Below are 9,468 nucleotides of genomic sequence, written 5' to 3' on the forward strand. Positions count from 1 at the left end.
TTTTGGATAATTGAAAGTATTTTAGAAATATATTGTAGTTCATATCAGCTTATACGCATCCACTGCTACACATAAACCGTGTTGCGCCACCTGCGTTCAACCACTGCCGAGCACCTTCCTCTAACAAAACTGCTCCATCGGCCTGATGGTCGGCGCAATGCCACTTTATCTTATTTATTTATGTGAACTATGTCGGTTACTTTAGTTCTCTGACTTATGACTTCATTGCAAATTGGGTCACGATTTCATTGCTAATTTAATATACCTGCTGAGTAGTATCGGGTAATTGTCCGAAAAATTTGAAAAGGTTGAAAGAAATGTTTAGAAACATTTTTCAGAAAAAAAACAATATCGTAAAGACTTGGAAGTTTTGTTCATGACATTACCTATTACATTGCAAGTAAATCCATCGTATCTATTTAAGAATTTTTACGTTTTGTTATTGCGTGTTTTTTTGGGCATTTAGTATTTAAAGGAATGTTGAGTAAATAATTCACAAACTTTTCGAAAGTAGCGACGTTAGCAGTTCTTAAAATTGATGGGCCCATTACCAAGTCGTCACAGCGCGTTCGGAAACGCTAAGCGAGTGTTATAAAATGCAAAACGGGCCGGTCGCGAGTGTTGACAATTGCATCGTACCATTTCGCTTGTCGAACACCGCTCCTAAACTGAATCCGATTACGTTTTATGGCATTTGAGTTTTGAACGCGCTCAACGGCACTTATAACTTTAAATGTGTGTTTGCTCGGGTTCTGTATTCAAAATGAACTTCAAATTCAATTTGTAGATATTAAACCGGGTACTCCTGTAAAATATTTCAGATTCAGATTTGTTTCAACTTATTACATAATAAATACATTTTTTCTATAAGCACAAAATGTGGTGTTTAAGTGGAAAACGTGATTTTAAATTTTCTTGGTAGCTTTTAGAGATTTCATTATCAATCTCAAACAAAAAAGATGTCGAACTCGAATGTGAGAAGCAGGAACACGATAAAAGCATTTGCGGCGCAATAAGGAACGCTACCATTTTATGATCAGCGCATCAACGCTCATACGGATTATTGTTCGACATATTTCATTCGACAAATTTACGAACGCCCCGCGCTATGGAGGTGCTTTATTAAAATTTTCTGCGGGGAGTACAACATGTGTACGCAATATTGGCACTTTAGACACCTTCCACTCGGTGAGTTATGAAAACGTTATTGGGTGTTTGTCACGAATTTATTTTGAATCATGAATAATGTAGAAAAATATTTATGTTAAAATGCTTCTTACTAAAATAGAAAAGCAAAGGCAAGTTAGCAGAAGGCGTGTCTGGAGTTTACCAGACGTTAACAGTTGAAAAATGTAAGAAAAATGTAGAAGTCGGCTTCTGCAGCGTACAGGGAGCAAAGTTCCGTTCTAATATCGGAAGATGTTCGCGTCGCGCATACAGATGCGGTATTACGGCGTAATTTGTCGGAGTGGGCCGCGCGGCGCCGCCCGCGCCTCGCGAGCCGCCGGTGACGGAATCGGGCCATTTCGGAACGCGCCAACTTCTTATTGCTAAATCCTTCTTTGTAACGATCTGGCTGAATGGAGTATATTTAAACAGATAATGGTTATTTTGATATAAATACCACCTTCTCACTCTGTAATTCCACCAGTACGAAAAAACAACATTCATCAAGATAAAGGCAAAAACTCGCAAGTAAACATTAATTTTCCAGTTTTTACGTTTCTTGTGCACATAAGGTGCACAGTAATGACTTCTAAGCGATGAACCTCTTCAGTGGAGCGATTAATATTTATTAGTTAAAAAGATGAAATGATGAAGTAATGATGGAGCCGGTTTTAGGTAGGGTATTAATTGAACCGTGTACCTTTGGTTATAATGGGCGTCTCGCTACTTAGCATTTAGAGGCATTTATCACTATTCTAAAGATTTTGTTAGAAAATGAAAACCAAGCTTTTTTCAGCTGCCGCTCTGTTGTCTACCACAATAGCTTACATGATAAAATATAAATTAAAGTAATTATTATAAAGATGAAAAGCTACTTATGGGTTATCGAAATTAAAGTAAATGTTTAATAATTACAAAATGTCACATTATGCAGTGATAATGGATCACCTGTTTTTTTTAGGTTGAGCAATAAATTTACCTAGAAACAGACTCAAGCCTCCTTTATCCTCTTAAAGCGGCTCTGAAGGCAACACATTCGCAAAAATAGAGCGGAGTACATGTTAGCATTCGTCCATTGAGTTCGTCTATTTAAATGATGAGAAGTAATGCGCTAACCAGTAGTTATTAATAATGTCCACGGTACTTTAGTCGGCGCCCGCGCTGAATTATTCATCCAGCGTCTGGGAGGTCGTAGACTTGGAAAATAGTCTAGGTCATGGATGTAGGTTTGAAGGAAGTGCTATTGTTTGCGTGAAAAAGGTGTGTCGCGACGTGTAAATTGTTAGTCTCTGATAGTTTTATGAAAGGTACATGTTGTGAATGGTCACGACCTCAAGACCTGTTTTTCCAACCACTGCTTGATGGCTGGTGTTGAACATTATCTCAGATGTACTTCATCCAGGTCGTGGTCATCATTATCCTCTTATATGTATGTCAGACAGTTCAATTAGTGTTTTACCGATGTGTAATCGACTATCTGCCAAACGAACTACGAGAGATTCTAGCGTTAGGTGGATTAATTGTACGTGCCCTTATTGGTTAATGAGTAAATTAAAAATGTACATTGGTCAGCGAACATGTGCTGACAATAAAATGAATAAAAATTATAACACCCTGTTGTGGACGCTGGGAATATAAATTCTAACCGTTTCTAGAAGATTATTATCTTTGTTTAGGTATTGTAGGTTTGAGAAAAATGAACCAACCACGAGTCGTCTCGTCCAGATCAATAAGGCATGTGCAATGGTGCATTCTTTGCGTAATAAGATATTGCTCACTTTGAGGTAAATACGCCACATTTGAAAGATGTAGACACCTTTATTTTAGCAAAATTTCATACTACACTCACATATGTCTTATTAATATCAATAACGAGGTTACGTTTTTGTTTTCAGGTATAGAGACGACGCTCTGTGTTGGTCTGATAGGTAAGGGTTATTTGCACCTTTCATAAATAATTTATTACATAAATACCTACATAACACACATACTTAACATTATTTAAGATAGAGATCCGCGTGGATCTACAGCAAGTACAATCCAAACAGGTAACAAGGCGTGTTATTGGCCATATGTACTACATTTTGGCTAGCATATTATAAGGTTTTGGCTTCCGCTGTAAACCTTTATTCCGAATAAATAAATAAGTATTGTTATGTAATATGTGTAATATGCATGTTTAAAAAACATTTCTATGTATATCTATGACCAAAACTACATACATTGAAGTAAAATTTTGAACTTATTTATATTAATAAATATAAAATAAAGAAATAATAACTCCTTATCTTCACAATTTGTAAAGCGATCGTAATTTAGTATTTTTACGAAACAATGTGCCAATTTTGAGATATGTTATTAAAAGAGGCTGTAAGTATGGTGGATCTTTTGCCAACCGAAATAAATGGGTGAAAATTTATAAAATGATATTTTTTTTATAACTTCGAATGACGGGACGAACAAGTCGTGCGCCTGATGGTAAGCTACACGCCTGTCTAGATATAAACCAATCAGGACAAAGCCAGCCGGTGTCGACAAAAATGAACAGCATGACTATCTTAAAATCTTAGTTTCAATCCTCTAAGCTTAAAATTCTAAAAATCGTCTGCACTGCCTCACATAGCTAAGAAATAATTTCGTGGTATATTAAAGACTTTACAAAGGCCAATGACTTCCGCGTTAATATTTTATCGAGTATTGAAATCGTTATTACGGTAACGAACAATCACTCAATATTTCGTAGACAAATTCAAAACGTTTGCCTTCAATTATGTAAGGCAAATCCTTAATGCAAATGATGCGGCTAACAAATCCAACTACACCCAGAATAATGTAAACAGAAGCTGACCACTATAATATTTTAATCGCGCCGTCAAAATGCCCACCGACCCGTCTAATCCTTTTGTTGTTTTATAAAATTGGCTAAACGGTGTATGGTGCGGCCTCTATATGACTATAATTTTATGGGGCAGTATTAGTACTGGGCCAGTGCTAGATAAGTTCGATTTGTAGCATGGATAGCCTTTAAAATAGACAGTGCAGAAAATTTAAATAAATAGGTATCGTTTGACTTACCGTTTTCAGAAAACTTCAACAAGAGAAAATCTAGGGAGTTTGTTGAATACCACGATTACTTAATGTATGTGACAGGAGTGAAGTGAGTAAAAAGATTTGTAAAAGCTGATGAGACTTGATGTTGAGAGGCTTGTTTAATAAGAGGTACCTTTTCTACAAAGGCGTGGCCAGACTTACAGTTCAATTTATTTAATGTGATACAAATCAATAATAACCGTTTCAAGAATAGGCCGTTGGATTATAATATTCGATTTGGCCACCGTAATATTACTTAAATTTGCTTAACACTTTGAGTACCAATATGCTCATTAACGTAACTATACTACCATTAACGTGACTCCGTCACTGAGACATTACGATATTGGTTTTTATTTTGTAAGGAGTTCAAAGGCAAAAACAAGATTAAGCAAGGACTTCACATTGGGATAAAAGCGTGAATGACAACAGTTATTAATATATATGAGAAATTGATAAAAAAACAACAAAAAAGTTAAAAAAAGGCATGCAAAACAAGCAATCATTGCCCTATGATGTTATGGCCATTGAAATTCAATTGGATATCGACAGCCCTAATTCAGGCGGCGGTCAAGGGATGGCTTATTTTGTGGCTTAGATAACAATGGGAGCCGGCGTCAGGGTTGACACATAATATATTTTATATTTAATATTTTTGTTTTGTGATAGCAAGTGACGGGATAAATAAGTCTTGCGCCTAGTGGCAAGCGACACGCCGACTCATAACAGCTACAGTACCACTCAGCGCTTTAAATCACTGAGATGTAAGGAGTACTGCCACTGCAAATTAAATAAAGTTGACAAGTCCCATGTGTTTGTAGTTTCACCATCACACTTACCCTTAAAATCCAGAAGGTATCAATTAATAGCCGTTTGTTTTTGACAGCCCTGGCAATAATGCATAGCGGGTCAAAACGGTCAGCGTAGTCGGCCGCCGAAGTTAAGTTAGGGTTAGGGCTACCACGAGTTATGTGTATCGGAACCCCGCAATTACGGGATTCGGGTGTTCGAGATGGCGGTTTTGGTAGCCGAATAATGGGCGTGTGTCGCCGGCCCGGACTGATTGTTGTTTAATTATTTTTATGGCTTTGTATCGCGGATTATGACAGTCTAGAGTTGTTCGTATTATAGGAAATCACAAGTTGTATCTAGAAAGAAATAATAGTGTACGGTAAAATTTTGAAAGAATACAGTTTCACTCTGTAGGGTCACCCAAGTTTTATCTTTGAATAACATTTCTGAAATCAATTAATCTATCTTTGTGTTGGTGATATTTTCTGTTGACATACCAGGTTCAAATCGTTGCAATCTATCTATCTATCTAATCTAGTCTTAACACAAAACAGCTCTTCTGAGTTCCAGATTGAAGGGTAGGAAGAACCATCCCGCTATCGGGTTAAGAAGATAAGATACGGCCGATAACGTATTATACTTTCTTTGCATCGCAAACGAATCTAGGCGGAGGTTTGTAAGCCTTGAACAAAACGTAAATTATATTGGGTAGGGTTGCTCATTTTTGGTAGTCAGGTTCTGGAATGATCACCATGAGTTGTATGTTAGACTTAGTGTGCGTTATCGTCTTGATGGGTAATCAGAACATTGATGACATTGTAGAGTTTTTAGGTTTTCGCTATTGTTACTCAATGAAAATGAGTCAAATTTTTTTTCGAATATAACTTTATATTTGTTATAAAGTTAAAAAAAAGGAGGCTCTCAATTCGACTGTTTTTTTTATGTGTGTTACTCTATTACTCAGTTTTTTTTTGTTATAAAAGGGGTACTTCAAATTCGAAGGTTCAAAGGTAAAGGTACCTACCTTTACCTTTGAACCTTCGAATTTGTAAAAAAGAAAATATTCTACCTCCAAGGGTGGCAAATTAGGGGATGAATCCGGTTTATTGTACTTCACCTACTTTCCGTTAACCGATTTCTATAAAACTTGGCAAATTTTGTATAATACCACAAACCCTTGAGGTCGGTTTTATTAATAAAAAAGTTATAATTAAAACAAACCAATGTTACAACCAAAAAAGTAAAACCAGTGTTAAACATACGAGATACATTTCCGAAAAAAAAAATATTTCCAATTGATGGTATTTTGTACGTACGTATCTAAACTTTTTTATATATTTTCCATGCAGGTTCGTGTTTGTCCACACTCTCGCGTGATGGAAAGTAAAGATGTGGACAAAGATGGTATACTCTCGTATAATGGATGGTATAATCGCTCACCAGGCGGCATACTTTGGACTCTAAAATATTATATTATTTTATATCTAGAACATTCTCTAGTCAGAGAGCATTATAATATTCGCGTATCGGTACAAACAGATCACAGCGTGCATTAATTAACGCAAACACACACTACTCATTTCTAATTTGAATATTAAATAAGGAAATCACGTATTAAACGTGGCTAATGTGCTTTTGTTTGCCTGCGAGTGATTAAGAGAGACATAAAACAGTTTGATAATTTATATGACTCTTTTTACGTGGATGATCAAAGAAGAACAATAAATCGCTTTTGGATACCTAGGTGATCATAGTACAGTGGTATTAACGTTGCTGTACAGTATAGCCATCACGGTTTATGAGAACCATTATTGGTTGAACCATTAGGTTATATAACCTAATGGTTAAACTTGTTCTATGATTTGTTGTTACCGAGAATGATAGACGCTAGGATAAACAATGTACAAGGAAATCATAACAACAGGTGACCCTATTTGTAAACAGCAAGTTCTTTAAGCAAACTTGGCTAGAGAAAAGCATGTAGAACTAAAATTGACAACTATAGTGGCGGGCGTTTACATTTTAGTAGTGTAGGTGAACGAGAGAGATCCCGTAGTCCACAAATGTTGCCCAATACGTGTTGGAGACTACATGTTTATGTGAAATTATTTTGAACATCCGCTGTAGTGTTTCTTACGAAACTTAAACGCAAGAATTAAACATGGTTTTGCACTTTATACTACGACTTTTTTCATTAAATTTATTAATGAAAATAGTCGTGATATTCAATATCAAGAAACACTAGTATTGACACTTTTAGTAGCAGTACAGCTTCTTGTGAAAGAGTTCGGCCAGGGAAGTACTGCCGTCTTACCTGTTTTTGGTGCCAAGCAGTGATGTGAGCATTAATGCATTTCGGTTTTGAAGGGTGAGGGTGCTGGCGAAATTACAGGCACATGGGAACTGTGCATTTATGTTACAGGGTGAGTCGGAGAGAAGAGAAAGCTCAGAGTGGCACTGCAACTGTTAAGGACAGGCGTGTTACTTACCACCAGGTGCACGACTTCGTCGGCGCCGTAAGTTCTCAAGTTTTATATGCCGGTAATTTCCCTAACACACATACCCTTCAAAATCGGCATTACATTACTGCTTGACGGCAAATATAGGTAAGATGGCAGTACTTCCTTGTACTTTTTTGCAAGGAACTCTTGCTAATAAAACTATCTAAACTCGATGTAGTATTTGTGTTTCCGAACACAAACAATCGTAAAGGTGCGAATGATTACGTGTTTTCTGGGCGAGCTCGTTCCATCATAGATTCCATCTTTTTGTTACAGGTCTATCGGTATCGGTTAAGAATCGATTAAGTCAATTTAATATAAAAAATAATAAACAAGAAAATTTCTTCGGTATTTATTTATTCATGGACATAATATTAATTGAAATTGTATGTGCATAATACGAGAATTCTCATTCAAAGCAGTAAGCAGACTAATTGTCAGATGTAAAAATACAGTTAGTGATAAAAAAAAAACATTTTTTTTTTACACACACTTTCATAGCCGTACTAAGGAAATCCTGTATCGCGGGTGCCATGGACACATATATCGACAACCACAAATTACATCCAAACTCACGAGAGAAATAAATGTAGGCCATACAAATATTTCTCCCGTCCCGGGAATCGAACCTGGGACCTCTGCGTGGCAGTCCAGCATGGTAACCGTTCGGCCACGGAGGCAGTTAAATGCACGGTAATATTCAGTGCCATAATATAACAGCGCTAATGTTGCTTTGAATACAGTAAATAAGCAATAAGCTCCCTTACCCGCTTAGCCCGAGGTTATTATAACCACACGGTGGCTACACACCACAGTAATGCTGAATAAAAAAAAAAACATAACGTCCTCAGTCGGTATCAAGATGAAGTATTCTAATTAGGAAATGATAGACTAGAGCATATGCGGCTGTTTAAACATTCTGTCTCCTTGTAATTTACCACGTAGTGGGTCTCCCACTCGAGCTTGCACCTTTCAGCCTGGCGTAGACAAATGCAGCTCAATTACCACCATTGCCAAAGCGGTTAATAATACGATACCAAACATGATACCACACATCGGACACCGTTCAAATACCAGTTAATGTTACGTCGTAAACTTCTACATCACTTATTTGCATTTCGTTACAAACCTGTATTTATTAAAATCGACCATTATCGGTCAAAAAGACTCAAACCAAATTCTTCGCGCTTCGATTTTCGGTCGCAAATAATTTTTCGAGTTTTTTTTTTTAAATTAACGTCGAAGTGCGCGTACGCAGCCAGTACTTAAGTTAAACGTCCCAAACTGGCAGCAATTTGCAGGGGCCTGAGTAAGCTATAAATCATGTTAAATTATTTTTTCATTATGTTTTCGTAGCGAGGTGTGCAGGGTTAATATTCTATTAGTGCCGACGGTACGTTTTATCAGTCGTTGATTGATGAACAAAATGCGGGCTGATTGGGATACCGTGTTATTAATTATTTCAGCTCCATTTTTCTTAATATACTTTTAAAGTGTTACAATTAATTGTATCGTACCATAATATCATAAATATTATTCCCAATTAGAATTATTAAAATTTCCTATTCATTTCTTAATTTGAAAATATTAATTGACCCGATGATTTTGTAATGTCGACTTTAGGTATGTGTTTATGAAATGGAACTTCTATGACATTCTTAACTCTTCATTAGGATCTTATTACGCTGAGATCTCGGGATGTTATCAGATGGTAAGGAATTAGCCGTCGATTCGCCTTTATTGCGCATACGCACACTGCCAGTTTTTCATAATACCCACCATCTTCTATTCTCGGCATGTTATGTCAAACTGTAATTTATATTTTATTCACGAGAGTAATATGAAATGTAATGATTTTTAGCTGGTAGGGATTTTTCCGACTTATTTCATAGCACTTGTGTGTATCATGGTAAACTCA

General features: G+C 36.5%; 1 long non-coding RNA gene across 1 annotated transcript in view; it reads left to right on the forward strand.

Moving 5' to 3' along the window:
• LOC113239340 overlaps positions 1-9,468 on the forward strand; it is a 53,967-nt gene that overhangs the window by 24,539 nt on the left and 19,960 nt on the right. The window contains exon 2 of the long non-coding RNA XR_003311179.1: positions 3,063-3,095. This is a non-coding gene — a long non-coding RNA (uncharacterized LOC113239340). The remainder of the gene's footprint in view (positions 1-3,062; positions 3,096-9,468) is intronic.

The sequence above is a fragment of the Hyposmocoma kahamanoa genome, unplaced genomic scaffold (assembly GCF_003589595.1).
Source record: "Hyposmocoma kahamanoa isolate Upper Pololo Valley unplaced genomic scaffold, ASM358959v1 99879, whole genome shotgun sequence".
Taxonomy (NCBI): Eukaryota; Metazoa; Arthropoda; class Insecta; order Lepidoptera; family Cosmopterigidae; genus Hyposmocoma; species Hyposmocoma kahamanoa.